Source organism: Zalophus californianus, chromosome 6 (genome assembly GCF_009762305.2).
Source record: "Zalophus californianus isolate mZalCal1 chromosome 6, mZalCal1.pri.v2, whole genome shotgun sequence".
Lineage (NCBI taxonomy): Eukaryota > Metazoa > Chordata > Mammalia > Carnivora > Otariidae > Zalophus > Zalophus californianus.
This window is the reverse complement of record NC_045600.1, coordinates 63,435,305-63,451,284: the sequence shown is the minus strand read 5'-3', so window position 1 is coordinate 63,451,284 and position 15,980 is coordinate 63,435,305. Positions and strand designations below refer to the sequence as shown.

Below are 15,980 nucleotides of genomic sequence, written 5' to 3'. Positions count from 1 at the left end.
GGGGAGCTATGTCTGCAATACACCATTTGAGGCTGAGGTCAGATCTTTCCCTTAAACAGATTTTGAGCATAGTATCTAACACCTCCTATTATGTTGTCAATACAAGGGGGAAATATAGAATAATGGAAATATTAAATAATAATGGAGCAATTTGTTGAAATTTGCTCTTTCACTCTTGGATATATACCCAACAGAAATGCGTGCATATTCTCCCCAAGAGACATGTATAAGAATTATCAGAGCAGCATTACTTATAATAACCAAAAGATAGAATCAACCCAAATCTCCAACAACAGCTGAGAAGATGAATCGTGATCTATTCATGCAATGAGAATTAATGAATTACAGCTACATACAACATAATGAGAGAATCTTGAGTGAAAACACCAAGCACACAAGAGCATATTCTGTGTGATTCCACTTACATAAATACAAAAAACAGGCAAAACTAATCCGTGGTGGTAAGTGGTTAAGACCATGGTTACCTTTGGGAGCTGTGGGGGGAAGGGAGTGTTGGGGCTGTGGGATTCTAGCCGTGTCTGGTTCTTGACTGGGTGTTGGTTTCATGGGTGTGTGCAGTTTATAAAAATTCATCAAACTATACACTTAAGATTTGGGGACTTTTCTATATGTATTTTATAATTCAGTAAAAAGTTTGCACACCATGCACAGCATGGTGACTACAGTTAATTATACTATGTTTTATATTTGAAAGTTGCTAAGAGAGTAGATCTTAAAAGTTCTGATCACAAGGAAAAAATTGTATCTATGTGTGGTGACAGATGTCAATTAAATTTATTGTGGTGATCATTTCTCAGTATATACAAATATCAAATCATTATGTTGTATGCCTGAAACTAATATAATGTATGTCAATTATATCTCAGTATAAACAAACAAACAAAAAGAAATTTGCTGTGGATAGAGCAATGTTTAGGAATCCTTCTATAACTGTCTTTTGGCTTGGGAGATAACAGTAGTTAATTTTTTCACTCTGATCCTAAAATAAAGAGCAGGAAAAGACATAATTGAGGTAAGCAAAAGTGAGGAGAAAGCAGGAGGATATGATTTTGTTTCACCTATCCCTAACTTAGAATAGTACTATGCTTGAGGTGTACATACCAAGTCATTGGATAGGAAAAAAATATGTATTTGTATTTTTTTTTCAGTCTCCTCCAGATATAATAGCAATGAACTAGTGAGCATTTTCAGAAACAACTAAGCAACAAGCCAACCTTTATGAGCTCTAAGCAGCAGTGATAATGATCAATCTATGTAGTCATAAAGATGATATGAATGTATGGGAACTACTGTAACAGAGTTTTGTGCCTGTGTGTGTGTGTGTGTGTGTGTGTGTGTGTGTGTGTGTGTGTCAGATTCACCAGAAAATAACCCCAGTAGCTCCTTAATATTTGGAGAGCTTGTAGAAAGAAGGGAAGAATTACTGGATATTATCTTATTTGGTTTGGGTTTCTATAACAGAATACCATAGACTGGGTGGCTTATAAACAACAGACATTTATTTCTCACAGTTCTGGAGGCTGGGAGTTCCAAGATCAAGATGGTGGTGGATTCAGTGTCTGTTGAGAATCCACTTCCTGGTTCACTGTGACCTTACATGGCAGCAGGGGAAGGGAGTTCTGTGGAGTCTTTATAAGGGCACTAGTCCCATTCATGAAAGCTCATGACCTAATCACCTGCCAAAGACCCCCACCTCCTAATACCATCACATTGAGGATCAGGTTTCAACATATGAATTTTGGGGGGGACACAAATATTCAGTCTATAGCAAATATGTTTTGAATTTTAGTTTGAGTTCTAGAGTTTCATTTTTGAGGATATTGCAACTTCAGCCTACAAAAGAATTTTATTGAAGTTAAGATTTTATTTAAGAACATTTCATTTCGGGTTCTGTAGGCACTATTGTGATTACCATTTTTCATACTCATATACATGCCTGTTTTTTATCCTTGCTCTTCCCTGTCTTTATTCTTCTCATTCCACTTTCCTCCTATTGGTTCTCCCTTTTGGTTGCCATGCATAAGCTAACTTCTAAGGCTCTGTGATCTTCCCTGGCTGTGCAGATTGGGACCCAATAGGAAATTCCATCTTCGCATGATCTCTTCCTGCCTGATACCCAGATCCCTAGGAACAGAACCAGGGTAAGCTTTAGGCATAGATGAGGGAGGTGACATTCAAGACTCGGAGGTCTTTTTCAGGCTCTCCTCATCCATGCTGTGAAAACAGATTTCATCTATAGCTTTTCTTAAAGTTATCTTAAAGTTAACTTTCTTAAAGTTATCTTGTAGATTTATGCAAAGAAATGAAGAATATTGAAATCTATGAGCTTAGAGATGACTAGCATGTTAAGATGTTAATGCCTGTGAATATTTACAATGAATTAATATATTGATATCCTTTTAATTCAATAGCTAACAAAAGGGGATGGGAGGATGGGCAAAGATAATGGGAGCTTTATTCAAGGTTTATTTATTTATTTGAGAGAGCGCGTTAGAGCATATGTGCACGTGAGTGGGTAGAGGGAGGGGCAGAGGAAGAGAATCTTCACGCAGACTTCCTGCTAGCCAAGTCAGGGATCAGTCCCAAAACCCATGAGATCATCACCCGAGCTGAAACTAAGAGCTGGATGCCTAACTGACTGAGCCACCCAGGCGCCCCAATAGTGGGAGCTTTTCTGTGGAGGCTGTTACATATGGCTTTGAAATGTAATGGAATATTCTCATCCAGTATTTGGATCCTTGTCTTACTCAGAGTAAGCATCTTGGCTTCCATTAGAATTTCTTAACTAAACACAATTATCTACCTTTACATTTTAATTATAACTTTAATAAATTGATTAATAACCAATATATTGAAAAGCACAGGGTTTTTCCTGGAAAAATATTTTGATATTCCCTAAAAATATGGTTTTAAATAAAATATTTATTATGTTTTAAAATTCTCTTTCTTTTCTTCATCTTTAAATATTTTTCATTTATCAGTGAATCATATCTCAATATAATATCTAGATACAATGTATTTTCCCTCCTTTTAAATACTTTTATATTCTCATCTGTTTTTATGGCATGTTACTGCATGTCTCCAGAGACACACAGCATTTTTATTTTCAAGTAAATTTATATTAGTTACAGTCTCCAGCTGTTTTAGATATAGGATCATTTCCTGTCGGTACTGTTTCCAGGACAATTCTTTTTTCCCCTCACAAAAATGAAAAATGTAATTTAACAAAGACATCCTATAATTGCCTTCATATATAGCAAGGTATCTAGCAATCTAAATACTTATTTTATTTAAAACATCTGTCTACATAATGTCTAGTGATTGTCCAGGGCTTTATCATCCTTGGGAGAGGCAGCTCTGCCATTTTTATTTAATTTATAAGGAACCATCAAAAATGTTTCCTTAATATTGAATATTCTGCCATTATGTCATATGTGAGTTTTTCTTTTTTTTTTTAATATATGTGCTGCCGAAGTGAACACCCTTTTTCTTTTTTTTTAAATGAGACTAGCTTACCTTTTTGGTGCTTGCAATTAGTTTTTTTCAAATTGGGAAAGACCATTCTTTTAAAAATCACAATGGAAACATTCTGCAAGAATAGTAAGCTTTTGTTATATATGTATCAAAGTATCATAATAAAATGGTGGCATGCTGCTCTACTCATATAAGTAGGCTTACACTGGAATCACGTTTTAATTGTCACATTCTTTTAGAGTCATTTGTCTGTAGTGTATTTTTGTTTCATTTATAAATAAAAGTGTGAAATCTTCATTGTGCAGTCATTCTGCTGATTAGAGCAATCAGTTGATATTTTCTTGTTATTTTTCAGAAAACATAGGGAGGAAGATGGAAGCTTCTATAAAAGCTCTTTGTCTTGGAGGTGATACTGAATGTTGCTTATAGAGGAATACATTTGTAAACTCTATTTACTGTGCACAACCCTTGGAGCCTAAGATAAAGTGTTTAACTTTTAATAGATTGTATCAATTTAAGCTCAGCTGAACCCCAAAAACAACAGACACCCAGGCTTACAATACTGTGTCTAAATGAGAAAGTTTACCTTTTCCAGGAAAGTAATGAATATATTCCTTTTTGGAACACTAAGAGTATGAAAGGGAAATGATTATGGTTCCCTACTGACATACAGTTATGATTGACAGGAAAAACCAACATGCGTGCCACCTGAGACATCTTGTTCAGGAACTTTCTGGAGGGTAGTAAATTGGTGTTGGCACCAACACAAAAAAATAAAATGACTTGATTCAGCACTTTTCAATTCTAAATCCCCAAACACTAAAGAAAGAAGTAAATATTCATCAAATGATCAAAATTTATATTGATTTTTATTCTACATTAGCAGCTCAAAGTCGAGATTCTTGACAGGGTAGATGTCGGTTTGAATGATTCTCTTTGAAATGAGGATATAGGCACTGAGCTGGGTGCTACTGTGCATTCCTGAGCCATGGGCCCTGATTATTAGAACCATAGGAGGCTCAATTTTTAAAAGAGCAGTATAAAGACGCACTTGTTCAGTTCTGTTTTGATAACTAAATTGTTATTATTAGTATGTAAAATAAGTCTTGTTGTTCCTGCTTCATTCCTTCCTTTCTATCACCATGTCAGGACAACTATTTTATAGAATTTCAAAGGAACTGGAGTGCACGTTGTAGTCACAGAGTTAATAGCAGCATTTGCCAGCATAATTGTACTTGGAAAGGAACTGCCAGTCCTGCAGGGCAAGAGAAGCTAAGATTGTATCTTCACATTATACATCTTTAATTTTTAGTTTCTGCCAGAAAGTAAATAAAGATTTGCTGTAGTGGAATTTGGAAGATGGGAACAAGGGCGCAGCCGTAGAATATAAACACAGACTTGATGCCCGTGTCATTGTGCAGAGATTTGCTAAGGAAACAGTAATGGAGAGACATCGAAATTCTAATCATCCCCTCCAGTCCACACAGTGTAATCACACTCCCTTCCGACTGTAGCTCATGACATAAAATGCTGAATTCTTAATGATTTTAACTACTTGCATTATAAAGAGGAGGATGGTGGTGGATAAGGCTCTCCACAAATGCGGTTGTGTAATGTATTTATTCTTTAGGTTTGTTAGGTGGAGGTGTGATTGTTTTTAGTAAGCATCTCATCTTTCATTAAAATGGAGGAAGGAGACATTTTTCTTTACACCCAAACAAATGCAGAATACATAATGAAATTAGCGTTCATGTTAATTTTTCCACTTTGTTTAAATGCTTACCATTTAACAAATATCATTAAGGACATAGCTTTAAAATGCAATTTCCTAAACATTATCATGAATTATATTTTTAAAGGATTTTATTTATTTGAGAGAGAGAGAGAACAAGCGGGGTGGGGGGCAGAGGGAGAGGAAGAAGCAGACTCCCCACTGAGCAGGGAGCCAGACTTGCAGGGGCTCGGTCCCAGGACCCTGAGATCATAACCTGAGCCGAAGGCAGATGCTTAACTGACTGAGCCACCAAGGTGCCCCATCGTGAATGTTTTTAATGACTTGCAAACAGCATCAAGTCAGTAGAAATAAAGATGACCTTTTAAAGATATAACATTTTTCACTTAAATCAGTTATCTTTTGCAGTTGTCTGATTTGATTTTCCATGTATCCATGAATGTAAATATAAATAAACCTTGGGAACCTAAGGCTAGGTTTTCTGGAGCTGCCAATATGGTCATAGGAGTTTTCTATCCTAATGTACAAAGATTAGTATATACAGTAGTCTTTGCTGAGTATAATATTGAAGTAGCTTTGAGACACTTGTTAAATATTTGATGTATATTTAATTTTTAACAATGGGAAAATATTTATATTTTTAAATACTTTTATAACTCTCTTATCCAATGATAAAAAGAACATTCTAACAAACTTACTGTTTCTTTGTCAACATTTTTGAAGTGTAATATTAGTTTTATCCTTAGGTGAATATTTTAGCTCCTATTATTTAGTGTAATTTTTCTGTAATTCTAAGTTATAGGTTCCCTGAAGGCAGGCACCATGTCTGACCGAGATTTGTAACTTGCACGGTATCTTACACATAAACCCTGTCAAGATATATTTGTCAAATGAATAAATGAAGGCCCTTAATCAATTTTACTATAAAAAATACATTGTTCCTTAGTCCTGTGACTCCCTGCTCCAATTCTGTAAGAGAAGGAGGCTTTGCTATTCCACTTAGTCATGCACACAGGACTGAAAAACAACGTGAGACTCTCATCTGCTGTAATGCCAAATGTTATTTGTGTTTAGCCAGAATGTAGCTAATAATAAATATCTTTAAAGAGTTCATTTCTGCACAAGGGAAATGCACTTTAATTGAGGTGAAATTGGTATATAACATTAGGTAAGTTTCAGGTACACAGCATTATACTTTAATATTTGTATATACTACAAAGTGATCACCACCGTAAGTCTACTTACTATCCAAAGTTGTGCCCCTTTGTCCATTTCCCCTTTCCCTTCCCCTCTGGTAACCATCAGGCTGTTCTCTCTATCTATGGGTCTGCTTTTGTTTTGTTTTGTTTTGTTTTGTTTGTTCATTTGTTCTTTAGATTCCACATATAAATGAAATCATATAGTATTTGTCTTTTTCTGTCTGACTCATTTCCCTTGCAAAGTACCCTCAAGGTCCATCCATGTTGTCTCAAGAGGCAAGATTTCATTGTTTTTGATGGCTGAGTAGTATTCTGTTGTATATATATATTCCATATCATCTTTATCCATTCACCTATTGGTGAGCACTTAGGTTGTTTCCAGATCTTGGCTGTTGTAAATAATGCTACAGTGAACACAGTCGTCATGCATGTATCTTTTCAAATAAGTATTTTTGTGTTCTTTGGATAAATACCCAGAAGCAGAATTGCTGGATCATATGGTAGTTTTATTATTAATTTTTTGAGACATCTCCATACTGTTTTCCATAATGGGTGTACCAGTTTAAGTTCTCACCAAGCGTGTGAGGGTTCCCTTTTCTCCACATCCTAACACTTGTTATTTCTTGTCTGGTCCATCCGAACAAGTATAAGCTGAGGTCTCATTGTGGTTTTGATTCGCATTTTCTTAATAATCACTGATGTTGAACATCTTTTCATATGACTGTTGGCTGTCTGTATGTCCCCTTTGGGAAAATGTCTGTTCAGATCCTCTGACCATTTTTTAATTGGGTTTTTTGTTTTTGTTGTTGAGTTGTGTGAGTTCTTTATCCATTTTGGATATAAACCCCTTATTGGATATACGATTTGAAAATAACTTCTCCCATTCAGTAGGTTGCCTTCTCATTTTCATTTGTTGCTTTTCTTGGCTGTGCAGAAGCTTTTTATTTTGATGTAGACCATTTCTTTAGTTTTGCTTTTTTCCCTTGCCTTTGGAGTTATATCCAAAAAACAAAAACAAAAAGGACCCACATTGCTAAGACTAGTGTCAGGGAGCTTACCACCTATGTTTTCTTCTGAGAGTTTTATGGTTTCAGGTCTTACATTCAAGTCTTTAATTCATTTGAGTTAATTTTTGTAAATGGTCTACTATAAATAAATGGTCTACTGTAAAATAATGGTCTGCTTTCATTCTTTTACATGTGACTACAGTTTTCCCAAAACCATTTATTAAAGAGACTGTCTTTTCCCCCATTGTATATTCTTGCCTCCTTTGTCAATAATGAATTGATCATATATGTGTGGGTTTATTTCTGGGATCTCTGTTCTGTTCCATTAATCTATGTGTCTGTTTTTATGCTGGCACCATACTGTTTTGATTACTGTAACTTTATTGTATAGTTTGAAACCAGAAAGTATGATACCTCCAGGGATTGATTGATTTTTTTTTATTTGTAATCTTCTTCAGTTTCTTTTATCAGTGTCTTACAATGTTCACCTCTTTCACTTCTTTGGTTAAATTTATTCCTAGATATTTTATTCTTTTTGATACAATTGTAACTGGGATTGTTTTCTTTTTTTTTTTTTTTTTTGAGGATTTTATTTATTTATTTGAGAGAGAGAATGAGATAGAGAGAGAACATGAGAGGGGAGAGGGTCAGAGGGAGAAGCAGACTCCCTGCAGGGAGCCTGATGTGGGACTCGATCCCAGGACTCCAGGATCATGACCTGAGCCAAAAGCAGTCGCTTAACCAACTGAGCCACCCAGGTGCCCTGGGATTGTTTTCTTAATTTCTCTTTCTTACAGTTCATTATTAGGATGTTGAAACACAACATATTTTTGTATATTGACTGTGTATCCTGCACCTTTACTAAATTTATTTATTGGTTCTAATAGTTTTTTTTGGTAAAGTCCCTAGGCTTTTCTATATCTAGTATTATGTCATCTGCAAATTGTGAGTTTTACTTCTCCCCTTTCGATTTGGATGCCTTCTATTTTTTATTTTTATTTTTATTTATTTGTTTATTTTTTTGCCTCCTTGCTGTGGCTAGGACTTCCAATACTAATTGAATGAAAGTGGGGAGACTAGGCATCCTTATAGTGTTCCTGATCTTAGAAGGAAATCTTTCAGCTTTTATCCATTGACTATGATGTTACCTATAGGTTTGCCATATATGGCCTTTATTATAGTGAGATGTGTTCCCTGTATACTCACTTTGTTGAAAATTTTTATCATAAATGGATGCTAAATTTGTCAAATGTTTTTCCTATTGAGATCTGTTGGGATGATCATATGATTATTACCCTTCATTTTGTTAATGTGCCATATCACATTGATTGATCTGTGAATGTTGAACTATCTTGCATCCCTGGAATAAATCCCACTTGATCATCTTGTATGATCCTTTTAATGTATTGTTGAATTCAATTTGCTAACATTTTGCTTAAGATTTTTGTATTAATGCTCATTAGGGATATTTGCCTATAATTTTCTTTTTTGTGTGTGGTTTCCTTACCTGGTTTTGGTATCAGGATAATGCTGGCCTTGTAAAATGATTTTGGGAGCTTTCCATCCTCTTTAACTTTTTTGGAAGAGTTTGAGAAGAATAGGTATTAAATCTTCTTTGAATGTTTGGAAGAATTCACTAGTGAAGCCCATTGGTCCTAGACTTTCGTTTGTTGGGAAGTTTTGATTACTGAGGTAATCTCCTTTCTAGTAATTGGTCTATCCAGATTTTCTATTTTTTCATGATTCAGTCTTGGAAAATTGTATGTTTCTAGCAATTCATCCATCCCTTCTAGGTTGTCCAATTTGTTGTTGTATAGTTGTTTATAGTAATCTCTTATAATTCTTTGTGTTTCTGTAGTATCAGATGTAAATTTTCCTATTTCATGTCTGATTTTATTTATTTGAGCCCTCTTTTTTTCTTGGTGAGTCTAGCTAAAGGTTTGTCATTTTTGTTTATCTTTTCCAAGAACCATCTCTTAGTTTCATTGATCTTTTCTACTGACTTTTTAGTCTCTATTTCATTTATTTCCAATCTGATCTTTATTATTTCCTTCCTTCTATTAACTTCAATTTTTGATTGTTCTTCTTTTTCTAGTTCCTTCAGATGTAGAGTTACATTGTTTTTTTGAGAGTCTTTTTATTTGTTTCTTGAGGTAGGCCTGTATTGCTATAAACTTCCCTCTTAAAGCTGCTTTTGCTGCATCCCATAGATCTTGGTATGTTGTATTTCCATTTTCATTTGTCTCCAGGTATTTTTTGACTTCTTTGATTTTTTTGTTGACCCATTGGTTGTTCAGTAGAATGTTGCTTAATCTTTATATATTTGTGATTTTTCTAGTTTTCTTTCCTGTAATTGATTTCTACTTTCATAACATTATGGTCAGAAAAGGTGCTTGATAGGATTTCAGTTTTCTTAAATTTGTTGAGAGTTGTTTTGTGGCCTAACATATGATCTATCCTGGAGAATATTTCTTGCACACTCGAAAAGCATGTGTATTCTACTTTTGGATGGAATATTCTGTATATATCTATTAAGTCCATCTAGTCTAATGTGTCATTTAAGGCTGATATTTCCATATTGATTTTCTGTCTGGATGATCTGTCCATTGCTGTAAGTGGTATTAAAAGTCCCCTACTATTATCTTATTGTTGTCAATTTCTTTCTTTAGGTCTTTTAATATTTGCTTTATATATTTAGGAGCTCCTATGTTGGGTGCATAAATATTTACAAATGTTATATCCTCTTGTTGGATTGACCCCTTCTTTGCCTTTTATTACAGTCTTTGCCTTAAAATCTATTTTTTCTGATATAGGTATAGTGGCACCATATTTCTTTTTATTTTTATTTGCATGGAATATCTTTTTTCAGCTTTTTACTTTCTGTGTGTATCCTTAGATCGGAAGTGAGTGTCTTATATGCAACATGTAGGTTGATCTTTTTCTTTTTATTCATTCAACCACTCTTTGTCTTTTCATTGGAAAATTTAATCCACTTATATTTATCAATAGGTATGTATGTATTGCCATTTTGTTGATTTTGTAGTTCCTCTCTGTTCCTTTCTTCTATTGTGGTTTGGTGATTTTCTTTAATGTTATGTTTAGATTCTTTTCTCATTATATTTTGTGTATCTATTGTAGGTTTTGGCTTTGTGGATATCATGAGATTCACATGTAATATCCTATGTATATAACAGTCTATTTTATGTTGATAGCATCTTAAGTTTAAGCACATTCTGACAAGTCTACATTTTTACTCCCCTCCCCAATGTGTTCTGTTTTTGATATACTAGTTTACATTTTTTTATTTTGTGTATCCCTTAACTAATTATTATGGTTATAATTAATTTTACTACCTTTGTATTTTAACCTGCTTATAGCTTTCTAAGTGGTAATCTACTACCTTTACAATATATGTGCTTTTGCCAGTGAGGGTCTTTCTTGCACATGTTTTCTTGTTACTAGTTAGTGCCTTTTCTTTTCACCTTAAAGAAGTCCCTTTAATATTACTTATTAGGCCAATCTAGTGGTAATAAACTACTTTAGTTTTGCTTGTCTGAAAAACTCCTTATTTTTCCTTTAATTCTGAATGATAGCCTTGCCAGGTAGAGTATTTTTGGTTTGAAGTTTTTTCCTTTTAGCCATTTGAATATATCATGCCACTCCCTTCTGGCCTGCAAAGCTTTGGCTGAAAAATCAGCTGATAGCCTTATGGGGGGCTCCCTTATATGTAGCAAGTTGTTTTTCTCCTATTGCTTTTAACTATTGTCTCTTTATCTTTAACCTTTGGCATTTTTAATTTCAGTCTGTCTTGGTGTAAATCTTTTTGGTTCACCTTATTTGGAACTCTCTATGCTTTCTGGACCTGAATGTCTATTTCCTTCTCTAAGTTAGGGAAGTTTTTAGCCATTATTTCTTCAAATAACTTTTCTACCCTCTTCTCTCTCTCTCTCTTCTCCATCTATAATGCTAATGCTATTCCTTTTGATGTTGTTGCACAGGTCCCTTAAGCTATCTTCACTTTTTAAAGTTCTTTTTTTTTTTCTTTTTCTGTTCTATTTGGGTGAGTTCCACTGCCCTGTCTTCCAGGTCACTGATCCTCTCTTCTAGTTCTTCTAGTCTGATGTTGAACTCGTCTAGTGTATTTTTTAGTTCAGCTATTGTATTATTCAGCTCTGTGAGTTCTGTTTGGTACTTTCTTATGTTTTCTATCTCTGTGAAAGTTCTTATTGTGTTCATCCATTCTCCCAAGTTCATTAAACATCTTTATGACCATTATTTTGAATTCTTTATCAGGTAGATTACTTATCTCCATTTCATTAAGGTCTTTTTCTGAGGTTTGTCTTGGTCTTTAATTTGGAACATATTCTTGTGTCTCTTCATTTTGCTTGACTCTCTGTGTTTGTTTCTGTGTACTAGATGAAACAGCCACCTCTCCAAGTCTTGAAGGAATGGCCCTGTATAGGTGATGGAACTTATTGTTCAACTTTGCTCTAGCTTTTAGTTGTTTCTCAGACTTTTATGATTATCTAAGTAGCCTGATTTGTTGTTGATAGTTCTCTGCTATTAAGAGTGTGCAAAAACCTCTCAGTGTTCCAAAGGGAGGGATCTAAGACAGTGCCTAGTTTTAGGGTAATTGTAAGCCAGAACTTCAGGCAGCATCTTTTAAGATATTTAAATATCTACAGTCTTGTGGGTCTGCAATCATAAACTCTGCTGATTTCTAGACCAGGAGATCTGGAGGTATCCTTTGGGCAAAGTTGCAAGTATCATGGCTTTAGATATGTGTATAAGCACCTTTCTGGGAGGTATCAGCAAGCTTTGGTGAGACCAAAGGAGGATGCAATTATTGTATCTTCCCACCCATGTTCCCTGGGGGTACCTCTGTAGCTTCTGGATATATGGCATACCTAAAATCTGCCCCTCAGGCCTGAAGCTCCAGGACAAGAAGGTAGGCCTTTGCTACATGAAGACTGAAGGTGTATTGTAGTCTTATGTTTGTGTAGTGCCCTCGGGGTGGTAGCCTGCCAAAGACTATCTCTTCAATTGTTTCGGATGTGTGGGAACCAGAAATACATTTCCCTTGGCCACCAGAGCCAGATGCTCAAGGAACATCCCCTGTGTGTGTTTCATGTTCCCACCAGATATGGTGGGGTGGAGTGAGGCTTGGAAACATGGGGGAGAGCACTCAGCCAGCCCTGCTATGGTGCCTGAGGGCTCATGGCTGTGGTGTATGGGGACAGTGTGTTCAGCCAGGCTGGCCATGGCTGCAGCTGCTGGGGGTGGGCGCTCCCACCAGAGCTAGCAGGCTAGCAGGTGATATGAAAATGTCCCTCCACAGGGCCAACACCAATAAGACAAAAGCAGAATGCAAAAATGGTGCCCACTAGTGCTTTTGTCCTCAGAGAGAATTCCAACAGCATCCTGCCTTTCTGGAAGAGACTTTAATATTAACAAATGAATTTCCTTCCTTATGGTTGAGGTGCCTTTCAAAGTGTTGCTTTTGTGCTAGGTCCCTAGGCTACTGGGTCTGTCCATGGGCCCTTTAAGGGTAGATTTTACATTCCCTATAGGCCTATAGTTCTCCTAGAAGTAAGTCCCATTGGTTTTTAAGATGAGACACTTTAGGGGCTCATGTCTCCATTGCAGTTCCCAATGGCTGGGGTGTCAAAACCCCTTGCTCCTCGGGGATAAGCTTCATATTATGAGATCCCTCTTGACTGTGGGTCATGGTGTTACAGGATTTTTCCTCTATTGGTGCCTGCTGTTTCTGGTCACACCACTTTGAAGAACGAAGAGGAAGACGAGACACAGTGGTGGGCAGCAAAACAAGGTTTATTGAATGATAGCAAAGTGATAGTACATAGCTACCAAGGAGGAAGGGAACCCAAGAGGTTTTATGGGCTTTAGGGGTTTTTGTGGGTTTGTGGGCAGGCTGTTTTAATCTGACTAACCCTCCCTGTGCCTGTCATCTAAGCAGGTTGTTGTCATCTATCTATCACATGGGAAAGGGTGGAGGGTTCCTTCCAGGGTGGTGTAAAATCCTTGTGAGGGTTGTTTCCTCTCAGGGCAGGGGCCTCCTGTCTCTGCTTGCCTGCCTTCCAACTCTCCTTCATCAGTGGCACCTGAGATGAGATTTCTTTCTAGACTGTGTCTCTGCCCATCCCACCCCTCTCAATGTGGCCCTTTTATCCTTTGCCGTGGAAGTGCTGCTCAGTTAGCTTTCAGGTCCTTTTCAGATGAAATTGTTCCATATGTAACTGTATATTTGTTGTGTTCATGGGAGGAAGTGAGTTCAGGATTCTTCTATACTGTTATGTCAAACCCTCCTCAAAGGAGATGCACTTTGAATTCAGTCCCAAAGCTGAGTTATTTAAGGAAACTATGAACCACCTACTATGATGACAAAGGCAAAAATGTACCAAATAACCAGGATCTTGGGTGGGGGGAGAAAAAAACAGTAGCACTGTAAAGGTGATAGCTCTAAATCCAGGAGTATCGGGAGCTCTACCAAACAAAATCATGGAGAGTCACAAATGTAGATTCTCACCAACCCTGGAAGTCCTTGTCAGGGCCCATGGGGTCTTGAGACCTGTAGGTGCTTCCAGAAGAAGGGGCAATCTGGGCCAGTTGCATGAGCGGGATACAAGGCAGGGAAGAGGGGCGGGGAGAGAAGTCATAGTAAATATATAAGGAAGAGAAAAAGGAGTGTGCTTAAAGATACTACATCAAAGGTTAAGAAAAGTCTGTGTAGTAAAAGTAGGAATATATTTCCAAATGACAAAGTTATTGCCAGAAAAATACAGTCTTCTCTCTCTCTCACCCCCTCATTGTATAAAGGATTTTCCTAACTGTGTACTCTTCCAAAAACAAACTGTGGCATTGTTCATGTCTCCTCCAAAAGCTTAAATTACTCCTCCTTTTCTTTAATGAGAAATCAAATTTTATTAAGCTAAAACAAGTTCCTACCCAGAAGACTTAAAACTTGTTTTGAAACACATTGTGAAGATTACCACATGAAGACAATAGCTGAAGTTTTCATTCTATATGTGTGTGACTGTTCTGGTTAGTTTCCAATATAATATATGACATATAAGATCACTCTGTTAGCTGAATAAAACATTATCAAGTGATTCTTGAATTAAAGAAGATTTTCTCCTTTTTTTTTTCCTAGAGAAAAGAAAACAAGATACATATTTCAATAATTTTCTTTTGTCAAAGAAAAAAATAGCCTCCTTTCTAAGTGAGAATAAAGCCCATGGTTTCAGAAATCAAGCTGAGGCTGCTGCAGCCTTCAAGCAATCTGTTTTATTTCTCTGTACGTTTTAAACCATTTCAGATTTTCAAACTCAGTAGAATTTATTCAACCAATTTTTAGAGAGTGACTGTCCTATACCTTGTGCTGTGCTGGGTGCTCTTGATACAGCAACACACACATAGACAAAAGTCCCTGCCCTCATGAGGCTTCTAATCCACTGGGGGAAGATGAACAATACAAAATAAGTAACATGTTTTGGCTAGATACAGCAAATATGTTTGAAGGAGTATAAGGATTGCAGGGGGAGGTGGGTGTGAGTTGAATTTTTAAGCAGGAGATCAGAGAAGACCTGAATGAGGAGATGACATTTCTGTGGAGACCTGAGGGAGGTTAGGGCCTGAGCTGTCTTGCACACAGGGTCAAGTGCTCCTAGAGCATGCCTGCTAGCCCTGCTGGACCAGGTCAGGATAGGTTGAGGACTGAGGGCTGACCATTGGCATGGGGAATGTGGACAAAAGCCTGATTAGAGTGTATTCAAGAGAAAATCGGAGAGGAATTGGACACGGTGAATATAGAGAGTGTATGTAAAAGTGGTTTTGCTATAACAGAGAGCAGAGGTATGGGGCTTTGGCAAGAGGATAGATTAGTGTCAGTTGATGTCTAGGGATTATTTATTACCTATCCTTTTTTTTTTTTTTTTTTTCCTCACCAAGGGAAAAGCAACGGCATTTTTCTGGCTGATGTGCTTGTGCTGATGAGAATAATACAGAGGAGAGAAAAAACAATGCAGGAAAGAAGGGCAATTTACTGCAGAGGTGATCATCTTTATGTAGATAAGAGGAGGTCTGGTTCACAGGTGAAGGAATTGGTCTTAGATAGAAATATGGAAAGTTTCCACAGAAACAGGAGGGAAGGAAGGCGATGTGGACCCAGATGCAAAGAGGCAGGTAGCTGTGGTGGGAAGCTATGAAGCACAGTGTGAATGAGAAGACAGACCTCCAACAGCATGAGTTAAGAAAGAGTGAAATTAATTTTAATGTTCTCAGGATACTTAACCCAGAAAAGGATGCTGGAACATGCAGTGATGATGAAATAATTGACATTTCTTAAATAAATTAGTGCTTTTTAGGACCAGGGTAAGGGATATGTCTGTATGTGATTATAAAAGTAATTATGTGTTTAATCCCTCAAGATTGTTAGGGAATTTAACCCCCCAAATTTATCATGGGTTAGCTATTTTGTTATTAGATACAATATCAGGGGGAAGTATATGGGTGAGTAATTATTCAGGC

The 15,980-nt window shown here is 36.5% G+C and overlaps 1 protein-coding gene across 5 annotated transcripts in view; it reads left to right on the top strand.

Annotated features, from left to right (window-relative positions):
- AKAP6 (A-kinase anchoring protein 6) overlaps positions 1-15,980 on the top strand; it is a 503,914-nt gene that overhangs the window by 338,824 nt on the left and 149,110 nt on the right. The window lies entirely within an intron of this gene.